This window comes from Chrysochloris asiatica, unplaced genomic scaffold (assembly GCF_000296735.1).
Source record: "Chrysochloris asiatica unplaced genomic scaffold, ChrAsi1.0 scaffold00119, whole genome shotgun sequence".
In the NCBI taxonomy this organism is placed as follows: Eukaryota; Metazoa; Chordata; class Mammalia; order Afrosoricida; family Chrysochloridae; genus Chrysochloris; species Chrysochloris asiatica.
The window spans coordinates 3,688,383-3,704,908 of record NW_006408637.1 but is presented as its reverse complement, the minus strand read 5'-3'; the positions used below and the strand labels follow the sequence as shown (position 1 = coordinate 3,704,908).

Sequence of the window (16,526 nt, the reverse complement as noted above, 5' to 3'; positions counted from 1 at the left end):
TGAAGCCTGAATGAACTCTCTCTTAAGCACTCGCCTCCCAGTCTTCCAGCCTGTCGAGACTAAATGAAGAAAGAGCCCACAGTTCGGACAGGGAAAGAGACTCAGGTTTCCCTGGTATAAGTAACTCCAGGTTCCTACTGTTCTATCAATAACATTTTTTATAATATTCCAAAGTACAAGCTCTCTTTATAAGTTTTAGAAAGAGTTTTTCTATTCTTTTATGTTTTTGAGGTCAGAGACTATTTGTCATGTTTTTATACAACTTCACTGGAAATGGACTTTTCATCAAAAGAGGCTAAAAGTGACAGAAGCTCTTGTAACTCAACCAAGAATGTCTTGTGTATGACATTTATAGGCTACTTCACTTCTTACAAATGGATCTGAGACAAGAAAGTTCATTTGTGGAGAGTGCCTTTTCTGCAGGTCTGTGGCCATGCTCAGAGAATGAGAGAAAACAATGTGGAAGTAGCGTAGGTCAAACCAGAAAAGTGAAGTGTGCCAAGGAAATTGATCACTGCCAACTCTGTGGGTGATGCTAAGGCTGACTCAACCCAACTGTTAAGAGTTGGAAGGGAGCTCAGAGGTCATCAAATCTAGTTTAGTCATTTGTTAAATGGGAAAAATCAAACTCCATAGAGACTAAGTGAATTGCCCAATGTAAAGTAATTCAGGATTTAATTTTCTAATCCTGTGTTCCCTGGATAGTAAAATAGTTTTCACTTGTGTACTAACATAAAGTTTGGTGGTTTGAACCCACACAGTGATGCCAGGGATAAATGCCTGGCAAATTGCTCAATAAAGATTATAGCCAAGAACACCTGTGGAGCAGTTCTACTTTATTACACATGGGGTTGCCATGTGCCAGACTCTACTCAAAGGCAACAAGTTTGGTTGTTGTTTTCTTAACTTCTAGCCCGATGCTATTTCCACTATATGTTATAATTACTCCAAGGTTATCGAGGTCTCTAAGTATTTCTGTTTTCAGTCTAACATTTGATTCTGTTTTAATGACTCCATTTTCATTTGGATGTGGGACAAATTCATTAGGAATTCATTTGTGAGACCTAAGATATTTCTGTTAAAATTTAGAGCCATGCATTATGCCTGTCTTTGTTTATGTGCTAATAATATTTAAAATAACATTATGTGACTTGCTTTCTGAGTCTACTAAATAAATAAAGCAACTGAAACAGTGCTCTACGTATTTGCTATGGCTTTGCAGTGCTTTTTACTTGTACCCTAGTTTGAGATGATATTTCTAAATGACGTTTGTAGCAAAGCCAAGAGCATAGTTCTTAAGTGAATTTGCCTTTGGAGTTATTTCAAAGTATGCCACCAGTATTTCAAATATCAGCAGGGTCACCCATGGTGGATAGGTTTCAGCTGAGCTTCCAGACTAAGGCAGACTAGGAAGAAAGGCCAAGTGATTTGCTCCCCAAAATTAACCAATGAAAAATCATATGGATACCAATAGGATGTTGTCCAATAAAGTGCTGGAAGGTGAACCTCTCAGTTTGGAATGTTCTCAAAATATGACCGAGGAAAACTAAGATTGACTTTAATTATATGAATGAAGTAAAGTATTCAAGTCCTTCATTTGCTGATACGGCATTACTAGCAACTGCTGTAGACATTTATTAATAAACAAAACATGGAATGTACAAAGTATGAGTAAGGGAAAATTGAACGTTTTCAAAAATGAAATGTTATTCTTGAAAAATATCTATGCCAGGAATGACAAACTGAGGAGGTACAACATATGCATTCATCATAAAAAAGAACATTTTAAGATCTGTCCTGAATTATGATACTGTCAGTGATGGGTTAATATTCATACTCCTACAAGGCAGACTCATCAACAACCTGCAATATGCAGATGATACAAACTTGCTTACTGAAAGTGAAGAGAAAGTAAAACATTGACGAAGATCACAGTCTTTGGTATGGGTTGCACCTCAATGTAAAGAAAACAAAAATCTCAACACTGGAACAGTAAATAACATTAAGATAATGTTTGAGAAAAGATTGAAGCTGTCAAAAGACTTTATTTTGCTCATATCTACCATCAACATTCATGGAAACAGCTGCCAAGAAGCTGCACAAGACCTCTTTAAAGCGTTCAAGATCAAAGACATCAATTTGAGGACTAAGGTGCACCTGTGCCAAATCAATGGTATTTTCAATAACCTCATAAGCATGTGAATGTTGGACAATGAATTAAGGAAGGCCATAGAAGAACTAATGCATTTGAGCTGTGCTGTTGAAGGAGAATATTCAAAGTACTATGGACTGCCTGAAGAAAAAACAAATCTGTGTTGGAATAAGTACAATCAGATTGCTCCCTAGAAGCCAGGATGGCCAGACTTCATCTCTCATATTTCAGATGTATTATCAGGACCAGTCCCGGGAGAAGGACATCACGCTGCTTGGTAGAGTGAAGAGTCAGCAAAAAAGAGGAAGATCCCCAACAAGATAGATTGGCACAGTGGCAGCAGCAATGGGCTCACACTTGGCAACTATTGTGAGGTTGGCACAGGACCAGGCAATGTTTCATTGTGTTGCACATAAGGATGCGAGGAGTCTGTACCAACTTGGTGGCACCTAACAACAACAAAACAAGGAAGATCAGCTAATACAACTATTATTCAGATTTGTGCACCAACTATGAGTGCCAAAAATGAAAAAAATGAAGATTTTTATGAACTGCTACAGTCTGAAATTGATCAAATATGCAGTCATGATGCATTGATGATTACTGGTGATTAGAATGCAAGGATTAGTAATGAAAAAGGATTGATAGCTGAAAAATACAGTCTTGGTGATCAGCATGACACAGGATATCGCTTAATGGAATTCTATAAAACCAATGATTTATCCATTGGAAATAGCACAAATGATCACTGTATATGAGATGGACTTTGCCAGATGGATTGCACAAAAATCAAATCTACTACATCTGTGATAAGTGACAATGGAGAAGATCAATATTACCAGTCAAGACAAAGTCAGGAGCCAACTGCAGAACAAACCATCCATTATTCATATGCGATTCTAAACTGAAGTTGAAGAAAATAAAATCAACTCCACAACAGTCAAAGCATAATCATTAATGGGAATCACCCCAATGTGAAAGCGTGTAGACTTGGATTCCAATGCATTACAAATGGCAGCAAGATGAACACTTACAGGATTCTAGAATTCAGATTAATCTAGGCATTTGAAATTGGAATCTATGTAAGATTTATACATCCTCATTTAAATCCCCCAGGATTTGTGATATACTAGCCTATGAGTTCCTATAGGAGTCCTAGCGTGGTGCTGTAGGATAAGAACTGAACCTCAAGGTCAGTTTGAACCACAAGGTTGGTGGTTCAAACCCACTACCCACTTCTCGGAAACCCTATGTAGGGTTGTTATGAGTCAGAACGAACTCAATGGCACTTAACCACAACAAAATCTAACAAGTCACTCAAAGAATGAATTTGATTTTTTCATTCATATAATCATTTATTCATTTGTTAAATGTTATTGCAACTCTAGGATAGACCATGCTCTGTGCCAGGTAATGAGAATCCATAAGTAAGCAAAACAAAGAAACAAACAAACAAAAACTATCTTGAAGAGTTTTCTTTGTAACAAAAATACAAATAAAGATTAAGTATAAAAGCTGTGAAAAAATGGAGTGATTTATATGAGACAAACCCAGAGAGGTTGGTTGCATGTCAGAAATCATACTTCTGTTAAAGTTCAAGAAAAGTTAGTGGTCCTTTTATCCAGTATTGAGATTACAATCTTGAATTCTCTTTCTGGCCTGGGGACCTATGAGGGGTCTCACTGCCCTGCTGAGTTCTCCAGCTCTCCACTGTCTGACACAAGTAAGCTTGAGAGAGAGGATGTCCACCTCTAGTAAAGTAACAAGGCATATATTAATGTGACAAAAATGATACAAGAGAGACATTCTTCTCCCTCTCCCAGGTTTCACATAGGAATAGCCTCTTGTTTTCATCATAAGTGGGTGATAAATTTTGTCAAATGATTGTTCTGCATTGTTGTTGTTGTTCTTAAGTGCCCTCAAGTCAGTTCTGACTCATAGTGACCCTATACAGGGCTTCCAAGGAGTGGCTGGTGAACTTGAACCACGAATCCTGTGATTCAAATCAACCTTCCAGTCCATTGCCTGAACCCACAGTGCCACACCAAAATATGACCAAAATATATCCCACCTGAATTTAGAGATAATCTGAAGAACAGGACTCCTATAGTGCTTATCAAATATTCCATGTGCTCCCCTAAACTTTCTAGAGCCCCATGAGATTAATGCTGCCCAATGAACTGTGTTTTTGTTAAGTGCCATTGAGTCAGTTCCTTCCATAGATTCCAAGGTGTGGTTGGTGGGATTGAACCACCGACCTTGTAGTTAGCAGTCCAGTGCTCATTCCACATTGCTACACCAAAACTGAGCGAAAGGGATATGTGGCACTTTTGAGCTGAGGTACTTAACTTTGTTTGCCCTGTTCTCCTCTTCCCCTGTAGCGGTGTTCTTGAACCTGATCCAGATGACAGGGCTGTGAGATGGAGGAGGATCACATTACCCTCAGTGAACTTTACATGAGCAAAAACTAAACCCTTCTGATGTAAGCCTTAGTGGTTCAGTGGCTTAAACACTGAGCTGCTAACTGAAAGTTTAGTGGTTTGAGCCCACCAGATGCTTCACAGGAGAAAGACAAAAAAAGTCTGATTTTGTAAAGATTTACAGCCTTAGAAACCTTATGGAGCAGTTCTACTCTGTCATAGAGAATCAACTCAATATCACTGGGTGGGTGGATGCTAAGCCTTGAGATCTGGGTCTATCTGTTAGAGTCTGCCTGTCTTGAATGATATATGCATCTGTTAAGATCATCATGTATTCTTGTTACATGAAAAGATTTTCTGATACTGAGTCAACTCTGCATTCTTGAGCTAACCCTCTAGACTGTAATGCATATATAGATGTGTGATTTATTTTCTATACATTACATTTAATTCTACCCCCAAACACTCGTTTATTGAATCATAAAAAATAAATGCCTTAAACTGAGAAAATGAAGCCAAGAAGTAGGGTCCCAACAACTTACTTCCCTGAGACTGTATATCTTCTCCAGAGAAAGCTGCTTTAACTCTCCAGGCACAGAACAGGGTGTTATCTATCTAAACTTGGTACAAGGGGACAGGAAGCTCAGGTCATCTCGCCATCATTGCTGATGATGCCATGTGAATATGGCCAGTCTAGGGGTGGGGGGCGGGCCACTTTTCCTCTGAGGAGGCTGCTGCCCATCTGCATGGCCTGGCTGAACTACTGATGATGTTGGCAATATCCAAGGAGTTGCTTCCTCTCATTGCTCCTTCAGGGCCCGACACTTCTCCATGGAAGGATTATCCTATATGCCCAGGGCTTCCAGCTCTGCCCCAAGGACACTCAGGCTCTCCTTGTGCAATAGACATGAGGCCAGCAGCTTCTTTTAGTTGCTATAGGCCCCTCAAGCCCGGATGTAGCATTTTAGCCTCGTCACAGCTGGGTGGTCCTCACCACGATGGCCATAGACAGCCTTCTTGCCTTTAGTCTCAGGACTCTCATCTGAGGAGGAAGAGGAGCTTCCCGTCTTTTTGCCTTTCTTGAAGGTCTTCTTGGAAGAGTGGTTATTCCTTGGGACTCTGACCTGCCTCACTCCCACTTACTTCCCTCTCCAAGTCACTCTCCTCACTATTGGTACTGTCCACATTGGCTGCCCTTTGTTCTTAGGCTTACCTTCCTGCAGCTGTCTTCCCTGTCCTCCACGCTGCTTCCACTCTGCCTTTTTCCACGCTTACACTGGCTCCTGTTCTTGCTTTTTCTCTCTTCCCCAGTATCATCCTCACTGCCTGCTTCCTCTCTTTCTCTCTGTTCCACTCTACCTGTTCTGCTTCTCTGCTTAAAGCTCTGCTCCTCTCCTGTCAAACTAACCTTCCCCCCAATTGTTCTTGGCTCTGTGTCTGCATTCCTCATTGCTCTCTTCTCCCTCCACCTCTCTGCCCTCTTTCTTCTTGGCTGGCATCTCCCCCTTCTTATCCTCACCTGCGTTCCCCTTCCTCACCCTCACCTGTTTCCCCCTTCCCATCCTCACCTGTCTTCCCCTTCCCATCCTCAACTGTCTCCCTTTCTCATCCATTTCACTTTCATGGTGGCTTTTAGCTCCTTTCTTCCTCTTTCCCCTCCTTCCTATCCTCCTCACTGTCCTTGCTCTCCTTCCTGGCCTGCTTCTTACTGGCTGAGGCCTTGTGCTGTCTTGTTTATTTTTCTTTGTCACAGTTTTCTTCCTAGTTCGGCCCTTGTACTCCTCTTCCTCACTCTTCTCTTCCTTCCAGACCTTGTTTGTTCTAGCAGAGCTTTCCTCTTCCTCCTCACTGCTCTCCTTCATCTTGGCAGTCACATCCCTCTTCTGCTCTTCCTGATCGCTGCTCTCCTCCATTTCTTTCTTTGTGGATTACCTTGGACTGACTGCTTCTTCCTTCTTCGCTGGGGAGCCCAAACACTCTGGACTGGAGGCTGCAGAGCTGAGCTCTGACTCTGAATTGAAAGAGACCTTTTTCTCTCTGGGTCACTGGAGGGAGTGCGAGGCCTCTTCACCTTTTTTGAAAGGTCTTGCTTCTCCCTGGTACCTGCTTCATCCACCTGCATCTTCAGCAACTCTTCCTCCACCAGCGGCTTCAGCGCCTGTTTCTCCGCAGGTTCCAGATGGTCGCGGCCCACGTGAGCCAAGAACGTCTGCCGCACGATGAATGTACTGTGGTGGCTTGTGAGGATTTTTATTAGGAGTTTATTATCTGGAGGGCAAATAATATGTTCCCAAACGTACAGTCAATATAATATTTTATGTTAAGAGATAAACGAAAGCCATAATAGCCAATGTTTAAATGTTTCATGACATCTAAGAAGTGTTTTTACTTTTTCCACAGCCACATCAGAAAAGTAACATTTGGATGAAGTGTTATTACCATTCTGCATCATTACCATGCCCTGAGCCATTTTGCTCCACCAGGGATTGGCGGCTCCTCCCGCATTTTTTCTTCTTGTCCTCTGTCAGCACGTTTGACAGGAGGTCGCGCACGCGCAGTGCTGTGACGCCATGATGCAAGGATTCGTTAGGTCTCAATTTCCGGCTAATTGAATCAAGAAGTTCTCCCGCCAGATCTTGCTTTGCTGTAGTAAGGTACCGTTTGGGAGTTGGAGGGTCTCGCGGTTCCTTCTCTTTTTTTATAACGACTGTCAACGTTCTTATTTGGAACCGCTTCGGCGTCCTCCACCTTTATGTGACGTAATCAATGCAAGCGATGCGGCTTTCATGGTGCCTGGTCAAGGGCACCAGCTATGCTATATGTGCCAACTATGTTATTTCGAAAGGCAGGAAAAAAGGGGGAGGGGGAAATCCTCGCAAGAACTCTAGAAATCTCTGGCTGGAGGGAAGTCTTTTGTGGTTTCAAATCTGTAAACAGATTTTCAATCAGAACAGTAGTCTCCAGTGTCCGCCATCTTTGTGACGTAATTGCGCCACTTACATTACGTTGAATTTTGTTTTGCTGAGGATAATTTTTAAATGGCTGCAGTAGTACAGTTACAGGGAATTGCCAGAGTTCACCCCAGATTCAGAAGAGGACATGGATATAGGAACATTATTGCTGACGTCAAGTGGATCTTTGTGGAAAGCAGACAATACCAGAAAGATGTTTACTTGTGCTTTATTGACTGTGCAAAGGCTTTCAGACATATTTTCCAGAGGGACCAGTCCCTGGAGAAGGGTATTATACTTGGGAAAGTAGAGGGCACAAAAGAGGAAGACCAGCAGTGAGATGGGTTGGGACAGTGGCAGAAACTGGCCGCAGCACTTTGAAGTGTAACCGCTGTGAGGATGGCTGAGTTGGAACTGATTCAATGGCATCTAACACCAGACATTTCATTTATTTAGTGTTTAATTTTTTACTCTAAAATCACAAGTAAGATTTGTTTATAATGTGCTTTTTGAACCTTTGTTTATAATGTCCTAGCCTGAACAGTTATACATAAGATTGTGTTATTGTTGGGTGCCACAGAGTCGAAACTGACTCATAACAACCTTACACACAACTGAACAAAATACTTTCTTGTTCTGCTCCAATCTTGAGACCATTGGTGCTGAGCCCATTGCTGTCGCCACTGTGCCAGTCATCTCATTAGGGATTTTCTTTTTCACTGACCCTCCACTTTCTGAAGCATAATGTCCTTCTCCCAGGACTGGTCCCTCCTGATAATATGTCCAAAGTATGGCAGACACAGTCTGGCCATCCTGGCTTCCAAGGAGCATTCTGAATGTTCTTCTTCTAACACAGATTTATTCTTCTGGCAGTTCATGGTACTTTTAATATTCTCCTTCAACAGCACTATTCAAATACATCAGTTTGCTGTGGTCTTCTTTATTTATTGCCCAACTTTCATATGCATATGAGGCTGTTTAAAAATACCACGATTTGGGAAGGGCGCACTTTAGTCCTCAAACTGACATCTTTGTTTTTGAATACTTTACAGAGGTCTTGTGTAGCAGATTGCCTAATACAATGTGTCATTTGATTTCTTGACTGCTGCTTCCATGAGTGTTGATTATTGATATGAAGAAAATGAAGTCTTTGACAACTTTAATCTTTTCTCTTTTCATCAGGATATTATTTATTGTTCCAGTGGTGATAATTTTTGTTTTCTCTACATTTTCTTTACAGAACCATACTGAAGGCTGGGCTCTTTGATCTTAATCAGTAATTCTTTTAAGTCCTCTTAACTTTTAGAAAGCTAGGTTGTGTCATCTGCATATCCCAGGTTGTTAATGTGTCTTCCTCCAAACCTGTTATCATGTTGTTCTTCATATAATCTAGTTTCTTGGGTTATGTGCTAAGCATACAGATTGAATAAGCATGGTGAAAGAATACAACCCTGGCACATACCTTTCCTAATTTTGAACTTTTCGTTGTTACCCTGTTCTATTCAAATGACTGTCTCTTGGTCTTTGTACAGGTTCTTCATAAGCATAATTAAGTTGTTCCAGAATACTCATTCTCTGCAGTATTGTCCATAGCTTGTCATGATCCACACAGTCAATAAAGCAAAGATAAACCTTTTTATGGTATTTTTGCTTTCAGCCAAGATCCATCTTATGTCAGCAGTGATACCCCTCATTCTGTGCCCCTGTCTGAATGTGGCCTGAACCTCTGGAAGCTCCCTATCGAGGTACTGCTGCAGCTGGTTTTCAATGATCTTTAGCAAACTTTTACTTGCATGTGATATTAATGATATTGTCTGATGATTCCTGCATTCTGTTTGGTCACCTCTCTTTGAAATGGGCACAAATATGGATCTCTTCCTATTAGTTGGCCAGGTAAACTGTCTTCCAGATTTCTTGGCAGAGATGGGTATGTGCTTCCAGTGCTGACTCAATTTGTTGAATGGTTCCAATTTGTATTCCATCAGTTCCCAGAGACTTGTTCTTTGGCAATGCCATTAGTACACCTTGGACTTCTAAGTTATGTTGTTTTTGTTGTTGAATCCCTTCGAGTTGGTTTTGACCCATAGCAACCCTGCATAAGGATTCCAACGAGGGAGTGGTGAGCATCAACTGCAGTTCAAACCAAGTTTTCAGTCCAGCACATTAGCCCATGGCACCACACCAGGATTCCTTGATTATACTAGGTTATTATAAAATGAATTGGGAGATCTGTTTTTTGTTGTTTTTATTCTCTGAAATAACTTGTATAAGACAGAGATAATGTAGTTCCTGAGTTTGGGAACAGGAGAATGTAGCATGTAACATAAAATGACTCAGGTGAGATGATGAGGAACCATAACCTCATATGCATGCGAAAGCTGGACAGTGAATAAGGAAGATCATAGAAAAATTAATGCATTTGAGTTATGGTGTTGGAGGAGAATATTGAAAGTACCACGGGCTGCCAAAAGAACAACCAGATCTGTTTTGGAAGAAGTGCACCCAGAGTATTCCTTGGAGGCCAGGATGGCCAGACTTCGTCTCTCATACATCAGACATATTGTCAGGAGGCACCAGTCACTGGAGAAGGATATCATGTTTGGTAAGATGAAGGGTCAGAGAAAAAGAGGAAGACCCCCAATGAGATGGATTGACAAAGTGGAAGCATCAATGGGCTCAAATGTAACAATAATTGTGAGGATGGCAGAGGACTGGACAATGTTTCATTCTGTTGTGCAAAGGGTTGCTATGAGTCAGTACTGACTCGATGGCACCTAACAACAACAGGCCAAAGTAAGAAGTGTAGATTTTATTCTAAGAGAACTGAGAAGCTTTTGAAATATTTAAGCTGGTGAAAGATATGGTCTGTTACGTGATTTTAAATGATCGTTTTTGTCTTTTACCTGCAGAATGAACTAAGTTGGACAAACAGAAAGGTGGAGAAAGAACAAACAATTTAGACAGCTACTAATATAATCCATGAGTCCTGGTGTGGCTCTGTGGGTTAATGTGCTGGACTGCAAAGTCAGTTTGAATCTAAAGGTTGATGTGTCAAGCTTACCAGTTGCTTTTTGCAAATCCTGTACAGGGTCGCTATGGGTCAGAACCGATTCAGCAGCACTTAACAACAATAAAATAGTTCAAGTAACAGATGATGGTGGCTATAGAATGGGAAGATAATCTTGATGTGATCTTTATTTTATATTGATAGGACTTGTTAATGGATTGCATAAAGAGTTAGGGTAAGGGAGGAATTATGGTTTACTATAATGACTGCTTGGGTTTTGCCTGTATTACTGGGTATTCTTGTGTTGTTAAATGCTGTCCAATTGATTCTGACTCACCACAACTCTGTATGGAGTTTCCTTCAAACCTGGAGTGGCTGATGCTTATCCTACAGTGCTACACCAGGATTCCATATAACTGGTTAGGAAAATCCTAATTAATCATATGGGAAAGTCTGAAAAAGGAATAATTTTTCAAGTGTATTTTGGAAAGCTAGAAGTTCTATTTTGAACTTATTTAACTAGAAATGCTTGGAGTACTCCTTGGAAGTAGGGATGGAGGGACTTCGTCTCACTTTGAACATGCCATCAGAAGGGACCAGTCGCTGGAGAAGAACACTATAGTTGGTAAAGTAGAGGTTCAGGAAAAGGCAGACCTTCAAGGAGGTGGATTGACACGGTTGCTGTAACAACACATGAAAACAGCGATGATTCTGAGGATGGCACAAGACAGGGCAGCATTTCATTTGTTTATCTAAGGGCACTGTGAGTAAGCGCCAATTCCAGGGCATGTAACAACAACAAAACCCCAAAATGATTGTTAGATACCTAATGAAAAAGTGAAGTTTGGAACTCAGGGAAGAAATCAGGAATGGCAATATAAATTGGGGTATCTCAACATATAGATGGTGTTTTTGTTGTTGTTATGTGTCGTAGAGTCAGTTCCAACTCATAGCAACATTGTATAGGATTTCTGAGGAGCGACTGCTAAGTGAGAACTGCCAACCTTATGGTTATAAATGACCTTGCAGACCAGTGATTATTCTATCACACCGCACCATGACTCCAGATGGTATTTGTTGTTGTTGTTAAGTGCTGTTGAGTCAATTCCAAACCATAGCAACCGTATATAGGGTTTCCAAGAGGCAGCTGGGAGCTTGAACTGCTGACCTTGCAGATCCAATGGCTTCCAACAAATGAGGGGAAATAGAGATAAAGAATGAAGATCGGGGATAAACAAAGTACACTAGGTAGAGAGTGAGCTTCATTTTCAGGGTACTTTAATAACTCTCTGGTGTTTCTACTGGGGTCTAGGTGATTCCTTCATCTGCTTTCTGGGTTGTGAGTTTTCTAAAACTTCTTAAGAATATTATAGGTACTTAATGGACAAATGATTGAATAATTTGAAAAACACTGTTATCTTTGAAGTATCCTCTTCATATGAAAACATTTCTAAAATCCTGTTTAAAATAGAACTGCGTAGAGAAGTGGCATTGCTTCTTCTAGAGCAAGCATAGTCCATGCACAGGTTTGTGGAGATGCCCTGCTTACTTTCAGGTTTGGAATCTTCTGGTCCTATGTCCTCAAGGAACTCCTCCATAAATATTCTGTTTACAGTCAATCAGCCTTGATTATTATTCTTTGGGATAGTAAATGCAGTGTGGCTTCTAATGAATGGCATTTGGACATTCATTAGAGATGGCCACGTCTCATATTAAGTTGACATGGTGACAGACCTTAGGCCAGGATAAATCTGAAGGGTAGGATGCAAGGTGAAATCCCTGATCTGGGCAGGAATTGTTATCATAGCTAGCATCCCTTCTAGCTAATCCTGCAAGTAGTTTCAGCTCCTTCTCAACACACAGTGAAAATAAAACAAACAACAAAAAACCAGAAAACTTTTATCTAATCAAGAAATAGGTAAATGTTGAGTGCATAAAGACCAAAGTTTAATAGAGATTGCCAAAGTTGGAAGAAATCTCTCTTTATGAAGCACTGAATTTCTATTTATTGTGATGGAAAATTTGATAATGGATATTTGTGATAGTTATGCAACTTGATTAATGTAATTAGTGTTACTGAACTGTACATGTTGTTGTTGTTGTTGTTGTTAGGTGCAATCAAGTCGATTCCAACTTATACCAATCCTATGCAAGCAGAATGAATCTGCCCGGGCCTACACCATCCTCACAATTGTTGTCACACTTGAGTCCACTGTTGCTGCCATTGTGTCAGTCCTTCTCATTGTGGGCATTCCTCTTTATATCTGACCCTCCACTTTACCAAGTATAATGTTCTCCTGAAGGGACTGGTCCCTCCTGACAATATGTCCAAAGTTTGAGAAACTAAGTCTGCTCATCCTGGCTTCCAAGGAGAAGCCTGGTTTTACTTTTATCAACACAGATTTGTGTTCTTCTGGCATGGCATGGAAGTTTCAGTATTCTTCTCCACCACCTTAATTCAAATGCACCACTCCTTCTATGGACTTTTCCTTACTCATTGTTCAACTTCCATATGCATATGAATGAGTCTATTGAAAATAGCAAGGCTTGGGTCAGGGGCAAATTAGTCCTCAAACTGATACCTTTGCTCTTTAACACTTTGAAGAGAGCTTGTGCAGCAGATTTGCTTAATGTAATATGCCATGTGATTTCTTGACTGCAGCTTCCATGAGTGTTGATGGTTGATGCGAGCAAAATGAATTTTTTTTCAACTTCAGTTTTTTCTCCATTTATCTGAATGTTATTTGACGGTCCATTTGTCAGGATTTTTGTTTTCTTTACATTAGGTGCAATCCATACTGAAGGTTATAAGTATTTTAAGTAAGTATATTACATCGTCTTCACCTCCAATATTGTTATCATCTACATATCATGGGAAAATGGAATTAAAAGATAAAAATCTAAAAAAATATAAACTTTATTTCTTAACATAAACTCCATCAAAGTCAAGACACTATTCCAAGCAATGGAAAAAAATTGAGAGTCCTGGGAATTTAAACATATCAGTACAGTATTTTTTACATTATTAACTAAAGAAAGCCTTTTTAATATTAGAAAACAGAAAGAAATAGATACCATAAATAATAATAGTCAACTGTCTATCTTTATGTTAAATGATGGTGATGATGTTTGTGGATCATCAAGTCAGTTCTGACCCATAGTGATACTGGATGGAGAGTCCTAGGGAAATGCTGACCTTGCACCTAGAAGCCCAACTCGTAACTCACTATGCTTCTAGAGCTCCTTATGTACACTCTATGTTGTTGTTGGTAAGTGCCATTAAGTCAGTTCCGATCCATAGTGACCCTGTATAGGGTTTCCAAGGAGCAGCTGGAACTTGAACCACTAATCTTACAGTTCAAATGACTTTGCAGTCTCACACATTAGCCCATAGCGCCACACCAGGATTCCATAGACTCTATAGTTGCACTAAAAACACTGAAATTAGTGAAGTCTGAAACAGTTCTCCTGGGGAAATACATAATATTTTTGTCAACTAATCAAAGACACCTTATTTAATTGGCTTTTTGTTTTAGCTTTTTATTGTGAAATGAGTTAAGGTTTAGAGACAAGATCATCAGCTTTACATTCAACAAATCATATGCTTTGTTTCATCTCAGGGATTACAACTCCCTTCCTGAAACAACAGATAATCCTACTTCTTCCCTTTTTTTATTTTTATTTTTTTTAAGGTTTTTATTGTGGATTGAGTAAAAGTTTACAGGGCACATCATCAGTTTCACATTCAACCATTCATATGACTTGTTTCATTACATTGATTATAATCCCCTCCATATATCATCAGTTAACAGTGTTTCTCTCTATCCTCTTTAGCTTTTTTTGGGGTGTGGGGGGGAAGCTTTGCCTTTTTGGAATTTACAGTCTCGGCTTTTAGGGAAGGTTTTTACATTTATCTGTGGATATCCAGGGCTCATATATGCGATTACTAACAAGCATAACTGAATAATCAGATGAGGGACAGTTTGCTATGTCTGCTAGGTGGCTAAAGACCCTCAGAGCCTATGGTTTTGGATGGTCTGCAACACTTGGCCCACAGGGACTTGAACTCCTGACCGGGTCTGCACGGTCTGCATCAGATTCCTCCTTATTTATTATTTGTTTAAGGGACGCTGCCTGTCTTAGGCGGTCAGTGCGAATTCCTCCATCTTACCTGTCATCGAAACTCATTGCAGCATGGCAATGGCTCTGTCTTAGGTTGCCGAGGTTCCACGTGATCCTTACCTGTCTGGCCACATGTCCAGCATAAGCAGTGTGGCTTCCCTTTTATATCTTAAATTTAACAAAGCAAAAACAGTTGATGTACACAGACAAAACAAAAAAATGCCTATTCATTTAACAGTCCAAAGGGCTCATTCTATAAGGCAGCCTCCTGCCCGCAGACACATAAACATTGGCCTAGAGCCTACCGTTGCTTTGTTTCTCCATGTCACTGCTTCTGGCCACCATTTCTGCTATCACTGCTTTTCTAGGAAGGCTCTCATGCTCCACTCCTGCTCTTCCTTCGTGTTGGTCCTGGGATCATATGATCCTGACAGGATAGATTGATTGCTTCCCCATTTTTGACATGCTTTTATAATTACAGTTGTGGCCATCACAATTATTCCTGCTACCACTTACTGACAGTTGAATCATAAAATCCTATCACCATCATCCCACATTCCCTTTCTCCAGATCCATCTGGATAAGAGGGAAACTATTCAGTGAGGATTTTACCTTACTCTCCTCATTCTGAAACTAAGCACACTCATGAAAGCTTGTAAGGCAGCCATTTTCATGCCTTTACAGCACCATAAACAAAAGTCCAGTTCCACAAATTGTAGTAATTTACACTTCTTCACAGTATCAAGCATTTTTGTCTCCAACTGGTCAAGTTCTGGTCAGCTAGCCAGCCAAGCTAGCCAGCCACGCTAGGTCAAATGGATAACTACAAGTTTGGGAGTTCACTCACACCTCCCTGTGCTTTAGGCCAGCTGACCACTTCACTCTCAGCTCTAGCCACCCGAGGCTAGGTCATTGCCCATGGACTTGGGAGTTCACACATCTCTCCTAAACATCAGACCAGCAAGCCCTTCATCTACTCTCTCTCATTTCAAGGTCAACGGATGTCAGTGGAGCATAGCCAAACTCAGCCCATGTCTTCATTGCTCCATAGTTTCCACTTAACACTCCTATGTAGACCCAGGTGGTCACCAGTGAGCATATTAGGCTGCTCACAGGTTTTCTTTGAGTTTCAGTGAGAGAAAGGGGTTTTACCTGATGGATTGATGACTTTTCTTGTCTTGATGCCTCTAAAATAAATAGCTTGTTAGATATTCTAACCTATTCTAGCCAAGCAGTCTGCTTTTATTCTGCAGGTCTGTTTTTCAATAAGAACATTTAGTCCTCTGAGAAGTTCTGGGTTGGTCTGCATGTCTTTTTGATTGGGAATGCCCCAACTCAGAACATTATGGTGGGTGAGGGGGGCGCACCTCAGGATTTCACATAAGGCCCCATATTCTACAAAGGCTTTAAAAAGAAGTCTAGGTGCTCCAGTGGGCTCGCCTGCTGTGGGTGGCGATGCTGAAGGCCAAGATCCACTTTGTGGGGTCCTGTGAGAGTGAAAAAACTATTCTGGCCAGTGTTCTCACAGAACTTCTGACATCACTGAATACAACCCAACCCAAGGAGTGAGGATCCTGGAATTTGAGAATATCCCCAGCAACATTTGAGATTTGAGAATGTCGCATAGCGTGTGGATTTGAACTGTGGGATTGTGTCAGTGATCCAAAGTTCAAGTCTTGCTGGCTAGCCTAAATGAAGGACTCTCATGGTGTGGTGATCCTCTTCAATGCTGATACCCCAAGCCACCTGAAGGAAAATGAAATGTGGCATTCCTGCTTTGTCCAGCAGCAGCTGTTACAGGACATTCAGTATCTCTTAGTTGGCTTTGGCAAAATCCCTTAGCTTCTGCCTATCCTGGAATGTTTTGATTACAC

At 40.8% G+C, this 16,526-nt stretch overlaps 1 pseudogene; it reads right to left on the bottom strand.

Annotated features, from left to right (window-relative positions):
* Positions 1-5,265: 5,265 nt before the first annotated feature.
* LOC102810629 lies at positions 5,266-10,531 on the bottom strand (annotated as a pseudogene).
* Between the last annotated feature and the right edge of the window lie 5,995 nt (positions 10,532-16,526).